This window comes from Symphalangus syndactylus, chromosome 20 (genome assembly GCF_028878055.3).
Source record: "Symphalangus syndactylus isolate Jambi chromosome 20, NHGRI_mSymSyn1-v2.1_pri, whole genome shotgun sequence".
Taxonomy (NCBI): domain Eukaryota; kingdom Metazoa; phylum Chordata; class Mammalia; order Primates; family Hylobatidae; genus Symphalangus; species Symphalangus syndactylus.
The window spans coordinates 59,382,865-59,399,127 of NC_072442.2; the positions used below are offsets into that span (position 1 = coordinate 59,382,865).

At 42.9% G+C, this 16,263-nt stretch overlaps 1 protein-coding gene across 5 annotated transcripts in view; it reads left to right on the forward strand.

The window, feature by feature from the left end:
- Window positions 1-16,263, forward strand: part of PIK3R5 (phosphoinositide-3-kinase regulatory subunit 5) — an 86,295-nt gene that overhangs the window by 20,101 nt on the left and 49,931 nt on the right. The window lies entirely within an intron of this gene.

Consider the following 16,263-nt stretch of genomic DNA (forward strand, 5'->3'; position numbering starts at 1 on the left):
TTGATTGTGGCAGTCACAAGCCCACCCAAGTTTAAGGGGATGGGAATAGATTCTACCTCTTGATGGAGAAGTGGCAAGGCTGTAATGTAAAGGAGATGTGGGATGGGAGCTATTGTTGGGATCGTCTTTGGGACATAAAATCTTATAAGCACTTTCTATTTTTCTGGGGAGGAGTTCTCATTTTCTGTAGTTTCTGGACTATGGTGGATTTGAGATGTCTGCTTTGCGTCTTGTCTAGCAGAAACTCCCAGTGCGAGGTGGTTGCTGTGATGCCCAGCCTTCCTCTTCCCACTGCTGCTAGCAGTCCTGTCCCAGGCTCTCTCTGGGTCACCAGTGAAGCCTCGCTTATGAAGGAGCAGCCAAGGGGCTGCCAGGGGGAGGGAATACAGCCCTGGGACCAGTTTCTCACTCCCTGAAGGATGTGAGTGTGTGTGTGTGTGGCTGGGGTGGGAGGCAGACCTACTGATTGTAAGGGAAGAATCTCTTGGAGCTAGTATCAATCGAATGCCCACCCCAGTGGCTGGTTTCCTGGCACAACTCCCAGGCCTTAGCTATGCCTCTTGAGTGTGTAGGAAGCCAGGGCCTGCCAGGGAGTGAGTGTTCCTGCAGCTGGGGAGGACTCAGATCCTTGCTTTGAAGTGGGGTGAGGGGCCGAGCCAGGGTTTGGCTAGAAGCCTGCCGCAGCTGAAACAGTGAGAAAGCTTTGCCAGCTCACTGGGCTGCTCCTCAGCAGGGCTTCCTGGACCCCCAGGTACCAGCATCTTCCTGGAGAGGAAGAACCTCTTCCACATCCTGACTTTCTCAAGTGTATTCATTTGCTGTGGACTTGCTGGACGTTCATCTGCTAACCTCAGCAGGAAATTGCAGAACTAACACGTTAGGGCGTAAGTGTAGGCCATTTTTCCCCAGTCACATGTCTCAGTGTCTAGGTGTAGGTGTATATAGTTACCTGTGTGCCAGTATTACAAAGATCCAGGATGGCTAGATATAGGAGGGTCCCAAGAATTGTGCTTGAGAAGGCTGAGGAACTCTCCAGCTCCCTGTCCTGGTACTTCTGTTAGGATCACCCGTGTTCCTGCCCTAGCCAGGTGCCTTTGAAGCCTGAAGACAGGTCTGGAGAGTAAGGATGGATATAGGAGTGGTCCCATGTTCCCATTTCACCAGAGAGTATGTTCCCACTCTTCATTCCCCAGGGAAGGAAAAACACAACCTCATCATTCCAGAATAAAATCATGGAATGCTAGTGCCTGAAGGAACTTTATTCATAAATTAATTCATCTTGCCCCCTTTGCAGAGGATGTGCCCCTGATAATGGGCACACAACAGATGCTCAGCGAGTGTGTTCCTTGTTTGAGAAATCACCACAATGCATCATTCTGCATGAAGACACATGCACGCATATGTTCATTGCAGCACTATTCACAATAGCGAAGACATGGAATCAACCTCAATGCCCATCAACAGTAGACTGGATAAAGGAAATATGGTACATATACACCATGGAATATTATGTAGCTATGAAAAAGAACAAGATCATGTCTTTTGCAGAAATGTGGATGGAGCTATTATTCTCAGCATAATAGATAACATAATAGAATAACAGGATGTCTGTTATTCTTAGCAAACTAATGCAGGAACAGAAAACAAAATACATGCTCTCACTTATAAGTGGGAACTAAATGATGAGAACTCATGGACACAAAGAGAGGACCAACAGACACTGGAGCTTACTTGAGAGTGGAGGGTGGGAAGAGGGAGAAGTTCAGAAAAAAATAACTATTAGGTACTAAGCTTAGTACCTGGGTGACGAAGTAATCTGTCCAACAGACCCCCGTGACACGAGTTTACCATAACAAAACTGCACATGTACCCCTGCCTAAAATAAAAGTTAAAAAAAAAAAAAAGAGTGCATTCCCTAGGGTACAGCAGACAATGTTTCAGAATTATTGTCAATTTGCTAGGTGTGGTCAGGTTGGAAGGTTGGAGAATGTTTCTTTTCTTTTCTTTTTTTCTTTTTTTTAGATGGAGTCTTGCTCTGTCACTCAGGCTGGAGTGCAGTGGCGCAATCTCGGCTCACTGCAACCTCTGCCTCCTGGGTTCCAGTGATTCTCTTGCCTCAGCCTCCTAAACAGCTGGGACTACAGGCGCGCGCCACCACACCTGGCTAATTTTTGTACTCTTTAGTAGAGACAGGGTTTCACCATATTGGCCAGGCTGGTCTCGAACTCTTGACCTGGTGATCCATCTGCCTCCGCCTCCCAAAGTGCTGGGATTACAGGCGTGAGCCACCATACCCGGCCGAGAATGTCTCTTTTCTCGAGAGGTGTGTGCTCAAGTATTAGATTGAACCCCATGAAATTGCTAATATCTACTCATGTTTAATATAATTCAGTCAAGGCCAGGCATGGTGGCTCACACCTATAATCCCAGCACTTTGGGAGGCCAAGGCAGGAGGATTGCTTGAGGCCAGGAGTTTGAGACCAGCCCGGACAACATATTGAGACTCCATCTCTACAAAAGCAAACAAACAAACAAATAAAATTAAAAATTAGCCAGGTTTTGTAGTGCACGCCTGTATCCCCAGCTACTCAGGAGGCTGAGGTGGGAGGATCATTTGAGCCTGGGAGTTCAAGGTTGCAGTGAGATGTGATTGTGTCACTGCACTCCAGCCTGCACAACAGAGCGAGACCCTGTCTCCTGACAAAAAAAAAAAAGAAAAAGAAAAAAGTTCAAGCTGATGTTTAGGAGTGATGTGCCATGATGTCCACAGCCTGCAACTCACTTTCAAATGTTTTAGCAAACTGTGTGTGTGTGTGTGTGTGAATGACGTGATCTGCTTTGTCCAGCTAGGGCAGCAGCCAAATAAGAATAAGGCTGACAGGGCCGGGCGCAGTGGCTCACATCTGTAATCCCAGCACTTTGGGAGGCCGAGGCGGGCGGATCATGAGGTCAGGAGATCGAGACCATCCTGGCTAACACGGTGAAACCCCTTCTTTACTAAAAAATACAAAAATTAGCCGGGCGTGGTGGCGGACGCCTGTAGTCCCAGCTACTCCTGAGGCTGAGGCAGGAGAATGGTGTGAACCCGGGAGGCGGAGCTTGCAGTGAGCTGAGATCGTGCCACTGCACTCCAGCCTGGGCGACAGAGCGAGACTCTGTCTCAAAAAAAAAAAAAGAAAAAGAAAGAGAATAAGGCTGACAGGAGTTGAAGGCTGCAGAGCTTCCCTCTGTCTTCCTTCCTCCCACCCAAGACACCCCACCCCCTCCTGCAGACTGTCTTTTGACCCTGCCCCTGTCAGGGTGCTGGTGGGGCTGAGCAGGCCTCCTGCAGATGGGGGGTTGTGACATGCGTGAGGTGGCAGGAATGGGTGAGGCAGCAGTGGGGGCAGGAGCTGCAAGGAGGCTCCGACTATGGGTGGAACAGAGAAGAGGCCACAGGGCGGGGGCAGGGAGGGGCTCTCCAGGGGCAGCTGTGTATTTCTGAATGGGGTCGGGCCAGCAGAGGTCAGGTGTGGTTTCCTGGGAGGTGGCCGAGATAAGAAGGGGCACAGGTCCTGGGGTCACTAGACTGATTTCAGCCCCAGCTCGAGGGTCTGCCCATCCCTCCAGGGGCTTTTGAAAGACCCCAGGACTCTGTGAGACCCTCTGCAATGGAAGGGAGAGAAGCTGGAGATGGGATGGGAGATGAGGGCCCCATTGTGAGGAGCTGGCAGGGTGACCTCACCTCTACCTGAGCTATCAGCTCCCTGTCTCCAAGGAAACCCGGCCCCCTGAGCCTCCCTGAAGCCCCCACACCCGTCTAATGGGAAATTCTCAGAGAATTCAGATGGTCATGGGAAAGCCCATACACGTAAATCCTCCCGAAGGGTCCTCTGAGTAAATAGGGGGATCTTTCTGTTTTCCCCTGTCTTACTGCCTGCATCTCGATGCCTGCATTAATGCAGCAGGCAGGATTGAGGGAGGCCATAGGATGAACTGGCTGACAGGTGGTGACAGGTTGATATCCACAGGCTGCAGGCAGCAGGGACAACCACGGCAGGTGGTTCCCTAGAGGGTTCCTGGCCACACTCCTCTCGGGATCGTCGCGCTGCAGACCCTGCCACCTGCCCCGCCACATCCTGTGCCCTGGTGCCGCGTGGGCCGCTCTCGAAGCACAGGCCAGATGTGCAAATTCTGCGGCTGTGCCTGGGGGCAAGCGCAGCACAGCTTGCTTTTCTTGGAAATCACTGGTGATTTGTTAGAAAAACAGGAAACATTGGGGCTGCTGGTGTATGTACATTCTGACTTTTTTTGTTTTTGTTTTTGTACTCCTTTCATCTATCTCAGTATCACGGTGTTTTAAGGGTATTTCTGCTCAACTTAGTCCTTCAAGCCATCCCTGGTCACTCTTCCCTCTCTGCACATCCCCTGTTTTTCTTTCTCCCTCTTGTCTTCTGCTGCCTTTGTCCCCCAACCCCAATCACTGCGTGGGGAGGGGGCCAGATCCAGAGAACCATGGAAACATGCTGGTGAGTCACCTTGGCCACATGCCTCTGTGGAGCCTGGCCTCCCTGCACCTGCCTCCCCACTCTCTGCCTCCCCACCAACCCCGCATTTATCCCCCTATGCCCCTCAGTCATGGTGGTTAGACAGGAAGCAAAGTGGTCTCTGCACAGTAGGACCTGCTGCAACTGGGACAGCTGGAGTGGCTCTCATTGTCCTGCTGCTGACACACAGGGACGATGTGGCTGTGATCAGAAGTTGTTCTTCCCTGCTGAGTCACAGTGGAGCTGGAGGGGCCCTCATTGCTTTACCCACTGAAACACTGAGGCTGAAAGAGGAGCGGGGATGCCTTGAATAAAGAAGAGGAAGGGGTGAGGAGGTCTGGGTCCACGCTCTGGCTGTGTCCCAACCCAGCTCCTCCCTGCCTCTCTCAAAAACACAACAGGGGCCGGGCACAGTGGCTCGCACCTGTAATCCCAGCACTTTGGGAGGACGAGGCAGGCAGATCACCTGAGGTTAGAAGTGCGAGACCAGCCTGGCCAACATGGTGAAACCCTGTCTCTAATAAAAGTACAAAAATTAGCCAGGCGTGATGGCTCATGCCTGTAATCCCAGCTACTCGGGAGGCTGAGGCAGGAGAATCACTTGAACCTGGGAGGCGGAGGTTGCAGTGAGCCGAGATCGCACCACTGCACTCCAGCCTGGGCAACAAGAGTGAAACTTCATCTCAAAAAACAAAAGCAAAAAACAAACAAACAAAAGAACCTCAGCAGGCAAGAGGCTGGGAACTGTGGTTGTTTTGTGTATGGGATCTTCAGGAAAGTGGTACAAGGCTGCTGTTTGCTAGTGTCCCTTGGTGAGTTTTCTTGGGTCCCATCTTGTCAGGGATGAGCTCTGAGGGTGGCCGGTGGTTGCTTTGGGATTATTCTTAAGCCTTCTTGCAGGAGCTCTGAACTTCATAATGTACCACGGTGGAGAGACTCCTCTCCCATTTTATGGTCGAATAAACAGGTCCAGAGAGGTTCTCCATTCCCTGAACAGGCCCCAGTGAGGCGAGAAGGGCAGGGCCTCCCACATGCCCAGCTGCTTGCCCCAGGTTGGGGGCTCTTCTCTGCTGGGCTCTGCCCCTGGGTTTTCATCAATGCAGGGGGCTCTGACACCACACCTTCAGCCAGGCCCCCATCTCCCAGGGGAAGCAGGCCTAGGGGCTGCCCTTCTGAAGTCATACAAGAAGTCTGATATGAGAGATTAGAAACTCCCCACAGCTCTGTGGGGGTTGTTTTTTAAAAGGAATTAAACTGTCCAGAGAGAGATGTGTAAGACTAAGCTGAGATGGGGACCAGCGTGAGAACTGAAACACTCTGTTTGGAGCTTTCCAGAAATACTCAAATTTGAGGAATTCTGGAGTAGGGAAGGACATTGGGGCAGGAAGGTGACCCCTTCTCACACCAGGACTCCAGACTACATGAATATCAAAAGGCAATGACAGTCCCTGGGACAGGGAGGGGCCACGCTCCCATTCCTCTCGGCTGCACAGCTTCTGAGGAGCAGAGATTCTCAGCCAGGCGTCCGTGAACTTGGATGGAGAACACGTGACATCGTTATTTTCACTCACCTGTAACTGAAGTTCGCATTTGAATGTAGGCAAAAACCAGTCATATCAGTAGCACCTGTGACTTTGTCACCAACAGAAATCCAGATGTTTTTGTGTCACTTTGAGGTTGCAGATACCTCAAATGTCATTCATGCTCTTTACTACCTTTAGGTGATCACAGTGATTAGTCTCATTGCTGGGCTTTTATTATTTCATGTGTTAATGAGAAGAACATATGCTCCCATTTCATAAATCTGATGATTTAAAAATAGTTTGACCATTCTATTTCAATGTAAGTCATTTCCTTTGCAATTCTGTGTATTTTATTTCATTCATTTAAAGCATTATTCTGAAAAGGGGTCTGCAGATGTCAGACTGCTGAATGGTCCCGTGGTGCAAAAAAGGTTAGGAATTCCTATTGCTGGAGCAATTAGGTAGAGAATTCGAGGTGTTACCTGACAGCTGGGGAGGGCTTTGGTGTTCGGCAGGCCTGAATTAGCATCATTGCTCTCACTTGCTGCAGATCCTGAGAAAGTGACTTTATCTCTCAGAGCCATCGTTTCCTTATGTGTAAAACAGAGATGAAGAATGACCACCTGGAAGGATTGTCCCACGTGAAAGTGCTTGCCTCTTCCAGCAGCTGACAGGTAGTAGGAACTCACTGTGGGTAGTAGCTGATGGCGGTGGCACCAGCTTATGTAAGCCCACGAGACTCAAGCAGGATTCTCTCTTTTTACAGAGGAAACTCCAGGTTACCTTCATTTCTTACTGTCCCTCATGTAGAAGGGTAAACTTGGGTCATACCTGGATACAGTCTCTCATCTTTTTCTTTTGCTCTGAGCAAGTAGCTCCCAGGTATCCAATATGAATCTTGGTCCATAAATTCAAGCATTTGAGAAATAAAATTTCAAATATATACTTGAAATGCTTCAAGTGTATTTGAGAAATACTTGGTATGTCCACACAGTGAAATATTACTCAGTCATAAAAAGGAGTAAGTACTGTTACATACTACGACATGGGTGAACCTAGAAAACATGCACTAAGTGAAACAAGCCAGATGCAAAAGACCACATATCATATGACTTCATTTATATGAAATGTCCAGAATAAGCAAACCCATAAAGACAAAAAGTAGATGAGTGGTTGCCAGAGGATAAGGGGAGGGAGAATAGAGAGTGATTGCTAATAGGTATAGGGTTTCTTTTTGGAGCGATGAAAATGTTCTGGGATTAGATAGTTGTGATGGTTACATACTTAGTGAGTATACTAAAAGCCACTGAAGGATATACTTTAAAATGTTGGGTTTATGTTACATGAATTACAGCTCAAGAAAAAAAGTAAAAATCACTGCCAAACCTATGGATATTGAAAAGATAATAAAGGAATACTATGAACAACTCTATGCCCACCAATTTGATAACTTAGATGAAATGGAATAATTTCTAACTTCTATTAAAACTCATACAAATAGAAGCAGATTATCTGAATAGGCCTATATCTATTAAATAAATTGAATCAAGAATTAATAATCTTCCAAAACAAAAAAAGTTTCAGGCCCAGATGGTTTCACTGGTGAATTCTACCAAATATTTAAAGAAAAAATGGCTGGGCACAGTGGCTTACACGTGTAAGCCCAGCACTTTAGGAGACTGAGGCAGGCAGATCACCTGAGGTCAGGAGTTCAAGACCAGCCTGGCCAACATGGTGAAACCCCATCTCTACTAAAAATACAAAAAATTAGCTGGGCGTGGTGGCAGGTGCCTGTAATCCCAGCTACTTGGGAGGCTGAGGCAGGAGAATCGCTTGAACCCGGGAGGTGGAGGTTGCAGTGAGCCGAGATCGTGCCACTGCACTCCAGCCTGGGCAACAAGAGTGAAACACACACACACACACACACACACAAAAACGAAAAATGATGGCAACTTTCTACAGTCCATTCCAGAAAACAGAAGAAGAGAGAATGTTTCCTAACTCATTCTATGAGGCCAGCATTACCTAATACCAAAACCGGACAAAAATATTGCAAAAAAGGAAAACTACACATCAATATCTTTCATTAATATAGATGTGAAAATCCTAAACAAAACATTAGCAAACTGAATCCAACAATACATGAAAAGAATTATAGATTGCAGCTAAGAGGGATTTATTCTGATATGCACGGCTGATTCAATATTTGAAAGTCAACTAATGTAGTTAATTACATCAACAGGCTGGAGAAGAAAAATCATGAAACTAGACACAGAAGAAACATTTGACAAAATCCAATACCCATTTATGATAAAAAGCCTCAGCACACTAGCAATAGAGACGAACTTCTTCAGCTTGATTAATACTTATACAAAAAACCTACAGCTAACATTATGGTGAGAAACTAGACGTTTTCCCACTAAGACTGGGACCAAGGCGAAGATGTCTTCACTTACCACTCATATTTAACATCGTACTGGAAGTCCTACCTAAAGCAAAAATATAAGAAAAGGAGATGAAAGGTATATAGATTGGGAAGGAAGTTTCTGTTCACCAATAACATGATTGTCTATGTATAAAATCCCAAAGAATTAACAATGACAAAAAACAACATTCCTGGAACTAAGCAATTATAGTAAGGTTGCAGAGTGTAAGATAAATACACAAAAGTCAAGTGCTTGCCTATATACCAGCAATGAACAATTGGAATTTGAATTAAAAATACAATACCATTTACACTAGCACCAAAAAATGAAATAATCAGATATGAATCTAACAAAATATATACAAGATTTCTATGAGAAAATAATAAAATGGATGAAAAAAATCTACAGAAATCTAAATACATGGAGAGGTATTCCATGTTCATGTATAGGAAGACTCACTGTTGTTAAGCTGTCAGTTCTTCTAGTTTTATCTCTAGACTCGATGCAATCTCAATCAAGACTCCAGTAAATTACTTTGTGAATATTGACAAACTCATTCTAACACTTATATGAAAAGAAGAAGACCTAGAATAAACAACACAATATTGAAGAAGAACAAGTCAGAAGACCGACATTACTAACTTACTAAGACCTGCTATAGAGACTTACAAGACTTACTCTAAAGGTGCATCCATACAATGGAATATTATTCAGTGGGAAAAAGAAAAGAGCTATCAAGCCATGAAAAAACATGGAAGAACCTTAAGTGCATGCATATTGCTAAACGAAAGAAGCCAATCTGAAAAAAACTACATACTGTATAATCCCAACTATGTGATGTCCTGGAAAAGGCCAAACTATGGAGGCAGGAAAAAGAAGAATGGCTACCAGACGCTGGAGGGAGTAGGATGAATAGATGGAGTATAGGGGATTTTCTGGGCAGTGAAAATATTCTGTGATACTGTAATGTGTATTGACATTATATATTTGGAGAAACCCATAGAATTGTACAACACAAAGAGTGCACCCTAACGCACACTGTGGACTTCAGTGACTACTCTTGTATCGATATTGGTTTATTAATTTTAATGAATGAACCACACTAATGGAAGATATTAATAATAGAGGAAACCGTGGGCAGGAGGAGGAAGGAGAGGGAGTATATAGGAACTCTCTGTACTTTCTGTTTAATATTTCTATAAACCTAAAACTACTTTAAGAATTAAAGTCTATAAAAAAAAGAAATAAACACTGTCTTCTTTTTTTTTTTTAATTTTATTTTTTTGAGACGGAGTCTCACTCTGTTGCCCAGGCTGGAGTGCAGTGGCGTGATCTCAGCTCACTGCAAGCTCCGCCTCCCGGGTTCGCGCCATTCTCCTGCCTCGGCCTCCCGAGTAGCTGGGACTACAGGCGCGTGCCACCACGCCTGGCTAATTTTTTGTGTTTTTAGTAGAGACGGGGTTTCACTGCGTTAGCCAGGATGGTCTCAATCTCCTGACCTCGTGATCCGCCCGCCGCGGCCTCCCAAAGTGCTGGGATTACAGGCGTGAGACACCGCGCGTGGCCTTGTCTTCTTACATTGACTGAAATCCGATGCCAAGCCCCATCCTGCCAGGAGCTGTCCAGGAGCTCAGAGCTGTTCACTTTCCTGCCACAAACCTTCCTCAAGGTGGTTGTCTTCTTAGTTAGCATGGAGATACGATGAGGGGAGAGCACAATGTACAGAAAGAAATAAATTAATAGAAATATAAATTGTCCTGTATTTGTACTCTGAGGTCTTAGGAACAGCTCCGGGGAAGCTTGGGTTCTGACCTGAATCTCTCTTCCTTTGGCCTCTGGCAGAGGAAACAAGGAAGGAAGCAGGTCTCCCAGGCAACCTGCCCACACTGTGGGTGGCCAAAAACGACTCATTCAACACCTCTGAAGACTGACTCACTGGGACGTTGCAATAGACGTGATTTCCCCTTGAAGCCAGAGGAATATCCCCTATTGCTCATATGGTCGTAACATCATGGGCATATATTTGGGCGGGGCTTTGGTTTGCACACTCATGTAATTTTCCAGGGAGAATCTGCCCAGACCCTGTGCCAGGCACTGGGGTTAGAACCATTATGGTAGATGGGACACTGACATCAGAGCTGAAAGCCCGCTAGAGAAATAGGCAGTTATAACGCAGGCACAGTGGAAGCAGAGAGCTCTGGGAGCTCAAAGGGTGAGGGTGGACATCCAGCCAAGCCTGGAGGTCAGAAGGTCTCCCCTGAAGAAGTGACCTGGAAATGGAAGACAGAAGAATGCATATTAGGATCCACATCAGAAGCAGGGAAACGTGGGGGAAATGTTTCAGGCAGAGGCAGCACATGCAGGAAGAAGTTTTATGGAGAGGAAAGGTAGAGGTTTGAGACTGACCAGGGAAGAAAGGCACAGAGCTCTTGGGGTCCAGTGAGCCATGTTATGGGCTTGAGTTTTGACTCAAGGCAACGAAAACCCATAGGAAAGGTTTCAGAGGGCTGGGAGAGAATGATGTAATCAGATATGCTTTCTCAAGAGACAACCGTGCATAGAACAACATGTATACTGTGGTTCTATCTATGTTAAAAAAAAAAAAACAAAAACCCATGATACGACTTACCGTGTTGATCTACGTGTGCTTAAATCATCAGTACCAGATTGTCTTGATTACTGTAGCCCTAGAGCAAATCTTGAAGTCAGATAGATGAGTCATCCAACTTTGTCCTTTTCCCAAACTGTTTTAGCTATTTTAAGTCTTTGGTATTTCCATATACCGAAGGCATGTTATCCATTTCTATTTTTTAAAGTTTGCTGAGATATTGACTGGGATTGCATTGAATCCATACATGAACTTGGAGGAAAACTGACATCATATCAATATTGAGTCTTCTGACTCATAAATATGGCCTATCTCTCCACGGATTCATTGATTTATCTTAGCAATGTCTTGTAGTTTTAATGGTGGGGTTTTTCCACATTCTTTGGTAAATTCCCTAAGAATTTTGGCTTTTTGATGCTATTATGAATGGTGATTCTAAAAACTTCACTTTCAAATTGGTAGTTATTAACACGTAGAAGTACAGTTGACTTTTAAATACTGACTTTGTATTCTGTAACCTTGATAAATCCACTAATGGTAGTTTTTAATAGATTCCTTAGGATTTTCTAAGTATATAGTCATGTCATCTCAGAGTAAAGACAGCATTACTTCTTCCTCCCTGATATATATGTGTTTTTTCCTTGCCTCATGGCAATGGCTATGACCTCCAGTACAATGTCGAATAGGTAAGAACAGACATCCTCGCTTTGTTCCCAATAGTAGGTGAAAAGCGTTCAGTTTTCACCTTTAAGTATGATGTTAACTGTAGATTTTTCATAGATGCTCTTTATAAGTTTGAGCAGTTCCCTCTTACTGAGAGTTCTTATAAACGGGGGTTGAGTTTTTTCAAAGGCTTTTTATGCATCCATGAAGTAGTTATGTGATTTTTTTTCACTCTTCTTTATTAATGTGGTGAATTACATTAATTTTTGAAAGTTGACTTTCAGTACAATGACTTTCAGTACAACAACTTTCCAAGTACAGCATTCAAAGTGGGTAAGTCCCATTTGGTCTTTTTATATATTTTTACTTATTTTGGAAATGATTGTATTTATGTATTTCTAGACTTCCTTTTTAATTGTTTTGTTAAGAATTTTTGCATCTTGAAATGTAAAATGAGAGATATTGATCTGTAATATTCTTTGTTTGGTAGTGTTCTTGTCTGGTTTTGACATCAGGATTATGCTGGTTTCATCAATGAATTGGGAAGTGTTTCCTCCTCCTCTATTTTATAAAAGAATTTGAATAAGATTGATATTATTTCTTTCTTAAAGGTTTGATACAATAGCTTTTTAAAAAGCATTTTTAGTAATACATGTCTGCTGGTGACCATCTTTTCGGCATCTTTTTGTCTTCAAATGTCTTTATCTTCATTATTTAAAAATATTGTTTTACCTATAACTTTCTTCACTTCCCAACCCTTTGATTATTTTTATAGTGCTTTTCATGAAAAATTTACAAACATTAAAATGTAAAAAATTTAACTGTACAATTTTGACAAATGTGTACATCCATGTCACCCACAGACCTAACAATATATAAAACATTTCAATCACACCATTAAGTTTCCTAACTTTTGTTTTTGAAGAATATTTCCACTGGATATAGAATTTTAGGTCGAAAGTATTTTGTTTTGTTTTTCTTTAAGCACTATAAAGATGTATATCACTCTATCCTAGTTTGTGTTGTTTCTAAGAAGTCAGTAGTTCTTCTCTGTTGTTTTCTACATACATCGTGTCTTTTTCTTCTGGCTGCTTTTTGAGATTTTCTCTTTATCCCTGATTTTCAGCAATTAACTATGATATACCTAGGTCTGGTTTTCTTTGCACGTATCATTCTTGGGTTTTTAGAGCTTCCCAGATCTATGGGTTCATATTTTTTATTAAATTTGGGAACATTTTGGCCATTATTTCTTAAAATATTTTTTTCTGCCCCCATTTTCTTTCTTCTTTCTTTTTGAGACATCAATTACGTATCTATTAGAACTTTTGGTTGTGCTCAGAAGTCACTGAGGCTCTGTTCATATTTTGAAAACCTTTTTTATGTTTTATGTTTTAGTTTGAATGGTTTCTAACATTTAGGTTCTCTGATCTTATTTTTGCAGTGTCCAGTCTTTTATTCAGTCCATCCAACGAACTTTTGTTTTCAGAGATTGTGTTTCCCTCTGGTAATAGATTTCCATTTGGTTCTTTTAAAAATAGCTTCCAGGCCGGGTGCTCCCAGCACTTTGGGAGGCCGAGGTGGGCAGATCACCTGAGGTCAGGAGTTCGAGATCAGCCTAACCCACATGGTGAAACCCTGTCTCTATTAAAAATACAAAAATTAGCTGGGCATGGTGGTGCATGCCTGTAATCCCAGCTTCTTGGGAGGCTGAGGCAGGAGAATTGCTTAAACCTGGGAGGCAGAGGTTGCAGTGAACCGAGATCACGCCACTGCACTCCAGCCTGGGCAGCAGAGTGAGACTCTGTCTCAAAAATTAAAAAAAAAGGTTTCCAATTCCCTTCTGAGATTTCTCCATCTGTTAACTTGCTCTCTCCATTTTTCCTTGAAATCTCTGAACATATTTATAATAGATGTTTTAAAGTTTTTGCCTCCTAATTTCAACATACCTACTATCTTTGGGTTTATTTTATTGAATTACTTCCCTAGTAATTAATTGCATTTTTCTTCATCTTCATCTGTCTAGTAATTTTTTCAATGTATTCTAGGCATTATGGATGCCACACGATTGAGCATCTAGATTTTCTTGTTTTTCTTTAAAGAATTGTGTTCTGGCAGGCAGTTAATTTATAGGTGGATAAGCAGGATCCTTTCAAGTGTTTCTTAAAACTTAATGGATGTCTAGATGTCAAGCATTGCCTTTCTAGGTTCTCAATTGAATGCTTGAAGTATCCAGTGAGGTTCCTCCACCCTGGCTGATTGGAAGTCCAATGTCTCCCAACACTGTGCAACTTCTAGAACCTCTATTCAACTCCAGGCTTTCCAGTAGCTGTTTCTGCCAGTCTTCATGAGGTCTTACGCTGCATGCACAGCTTAGTATTCAGCTAACGTCTTCTTGAGCTCTTCTTTTTCACATTTCCCTCTTTTCCAGTTCCTTGCCCCACACATTCTAGCCGTTTCTAGAGTTCCAAACTCCAATTTCTGTCTCCTTAACTCGGAAAGCCCCCGTACTCTGCTTGCGTTCTACCTCTATGCTTCAAACCATGGAAGTGCCTTCCAGCAGAAACCCAGCGAAATCAAGCGGCTCCCCTTGTGTGTTTCCCTTCCCTGAGGGATTACAGTCCTGCGCTTGCCTGTTGCCCAGTGTCTATAAACAGTTGCTTCAACTGTTTTGGGTAGTCTTATAATTGTTCATGGAGGGAGGCTTAGTTCAGTGACAATTATCCCTTCTCATCTGATGGTGAAAGTACTCCTTCTTTTGGGTGGACTCTCAAATATCACCTCTTTTATGAGATAAATCTATTTGAGTATGATCTGTGGAATTTTAAAAAATAAAGTTTTTAGAAGGATAAAGATCAGACTATTGGCAGTTATTCTAGGTAGTTTTAAAGCTTATATTTTAACATTTTAAACTTATCTGTACACGGCTTTTAAGTTTTGTTTTTTAATTAGACTTTTACATCTTGAGATAAATCGTAGATGCATATGTAGTTCTATGAAATAATAAAGAGAGATCCTTTGTACCCTTTTCTCAGTTTACTCCAATGGTAACATCTTGCAAAACAAATAGGACAATATCACAACCAGGATATTAACCTTGATACAGTCAAGATACAGAATATTTCCATCACCACAAGGATCCCTCATGTTGCCTTTTTTTAGCCACACCCACTTCCCTCCTGCACCTGCCCTAATGCTAACCCTAGCAACCACCAATATGTTCTCCATTTCTATAATTTTGTCACTTCAAAAGTATTATGCAATGAAATAATATATTACACATTCTTTTGGCATTGTTTTTATTCAGCATGATTTTCTAGAAGTTAACCCAGGTTGTTGTGTGTATCAATAGTTATTTCCTTTCAATTGCTGAGTAATATTCCATAGTATAGATGGACCATAGTTTGTTGAACCATATTCTAAATTGAAAGACATTTAGTTTTTTTTTTCAGTTTTTGGCCGTTTTGAACAAAGCTGTTATAAACATTCATATACAGGTTTTTGTATGAACATACGTTTTCCTTTCTTTGAGATAAATGCTCAGGGGAGCAATTGCTGGGCCATATGGCAGTTTTAATGTATGTTATTTTGTGTTATAAATTTCTCTCTCAGAACTACTTTAACTGTATCCCACCAATTTTGATACATTGTACATTCATTTTCATTCCTTCAGTGAATTTTTGGATTTCTCTTGAGAGTTCCTCTTTGGCCCATGAATTATTTAGAAGTTTGTTTAGTTTTTGAGTATTTGGAGATTTTTCTGTGATCTTTCTATTATTGATTGCTAGTTTGATTCCACTGTGGTCATAGAATGCACTCTGTATGATTTCAGTTATTTTCAAGTAATTGAAATTTTGGTTGTTTTAAGGCCCAAGATATGATCTATCTTGGTTTATGTTCCATAAGTACTTGAAAAAAATGCGTATTCTGCTGTTGTTAGGTGGAGTGCTGTAACATGTTTATTAGATCCTGTTGACTGACAGTGTTGTTGAATTCTTATGCATCCTTGCTGATTTTCTTTATAGTTGTTCTATCAGTGGTTGAGAGAAGGATGCTGAAGTCTCCAATTATTTCTTGTTTTTTACTGTTTTTAAATTCGATCGCTTTTGGGGTACAGGTGGTTTTTGGTTACATGAATGAATTGTATATAGTTGTTAAGTCTGGGATTTTACTGGACCCACCATCTGAGTAGTGTACATTGTACCCAGTAGTTGGTTTTTCATCCCTCACCCCCTTCCATGTCTCCCCCATTCTGAGTCTCCAATATCCATTATACAACTCTGTATTCCTTTGCAAACCCATAGCCTAGCTCCCACTTATAAGTGAGAACATGTGGTATTTAGTTTTCTGTTCCTGCCTTAATTTCCTTGAGATAATGGCCTCCAGCTTCATCCATGCTGCTGCAAAGGACATGATTTTGTTATCTTCTTTTGGCTGTATAGCATTCCATTGTGGCAGTCCCCAGTTATAATTATGAGTTTGTCTATTTTTTCTTTCTGTTCTCTCAGTTTTTGCTTCAC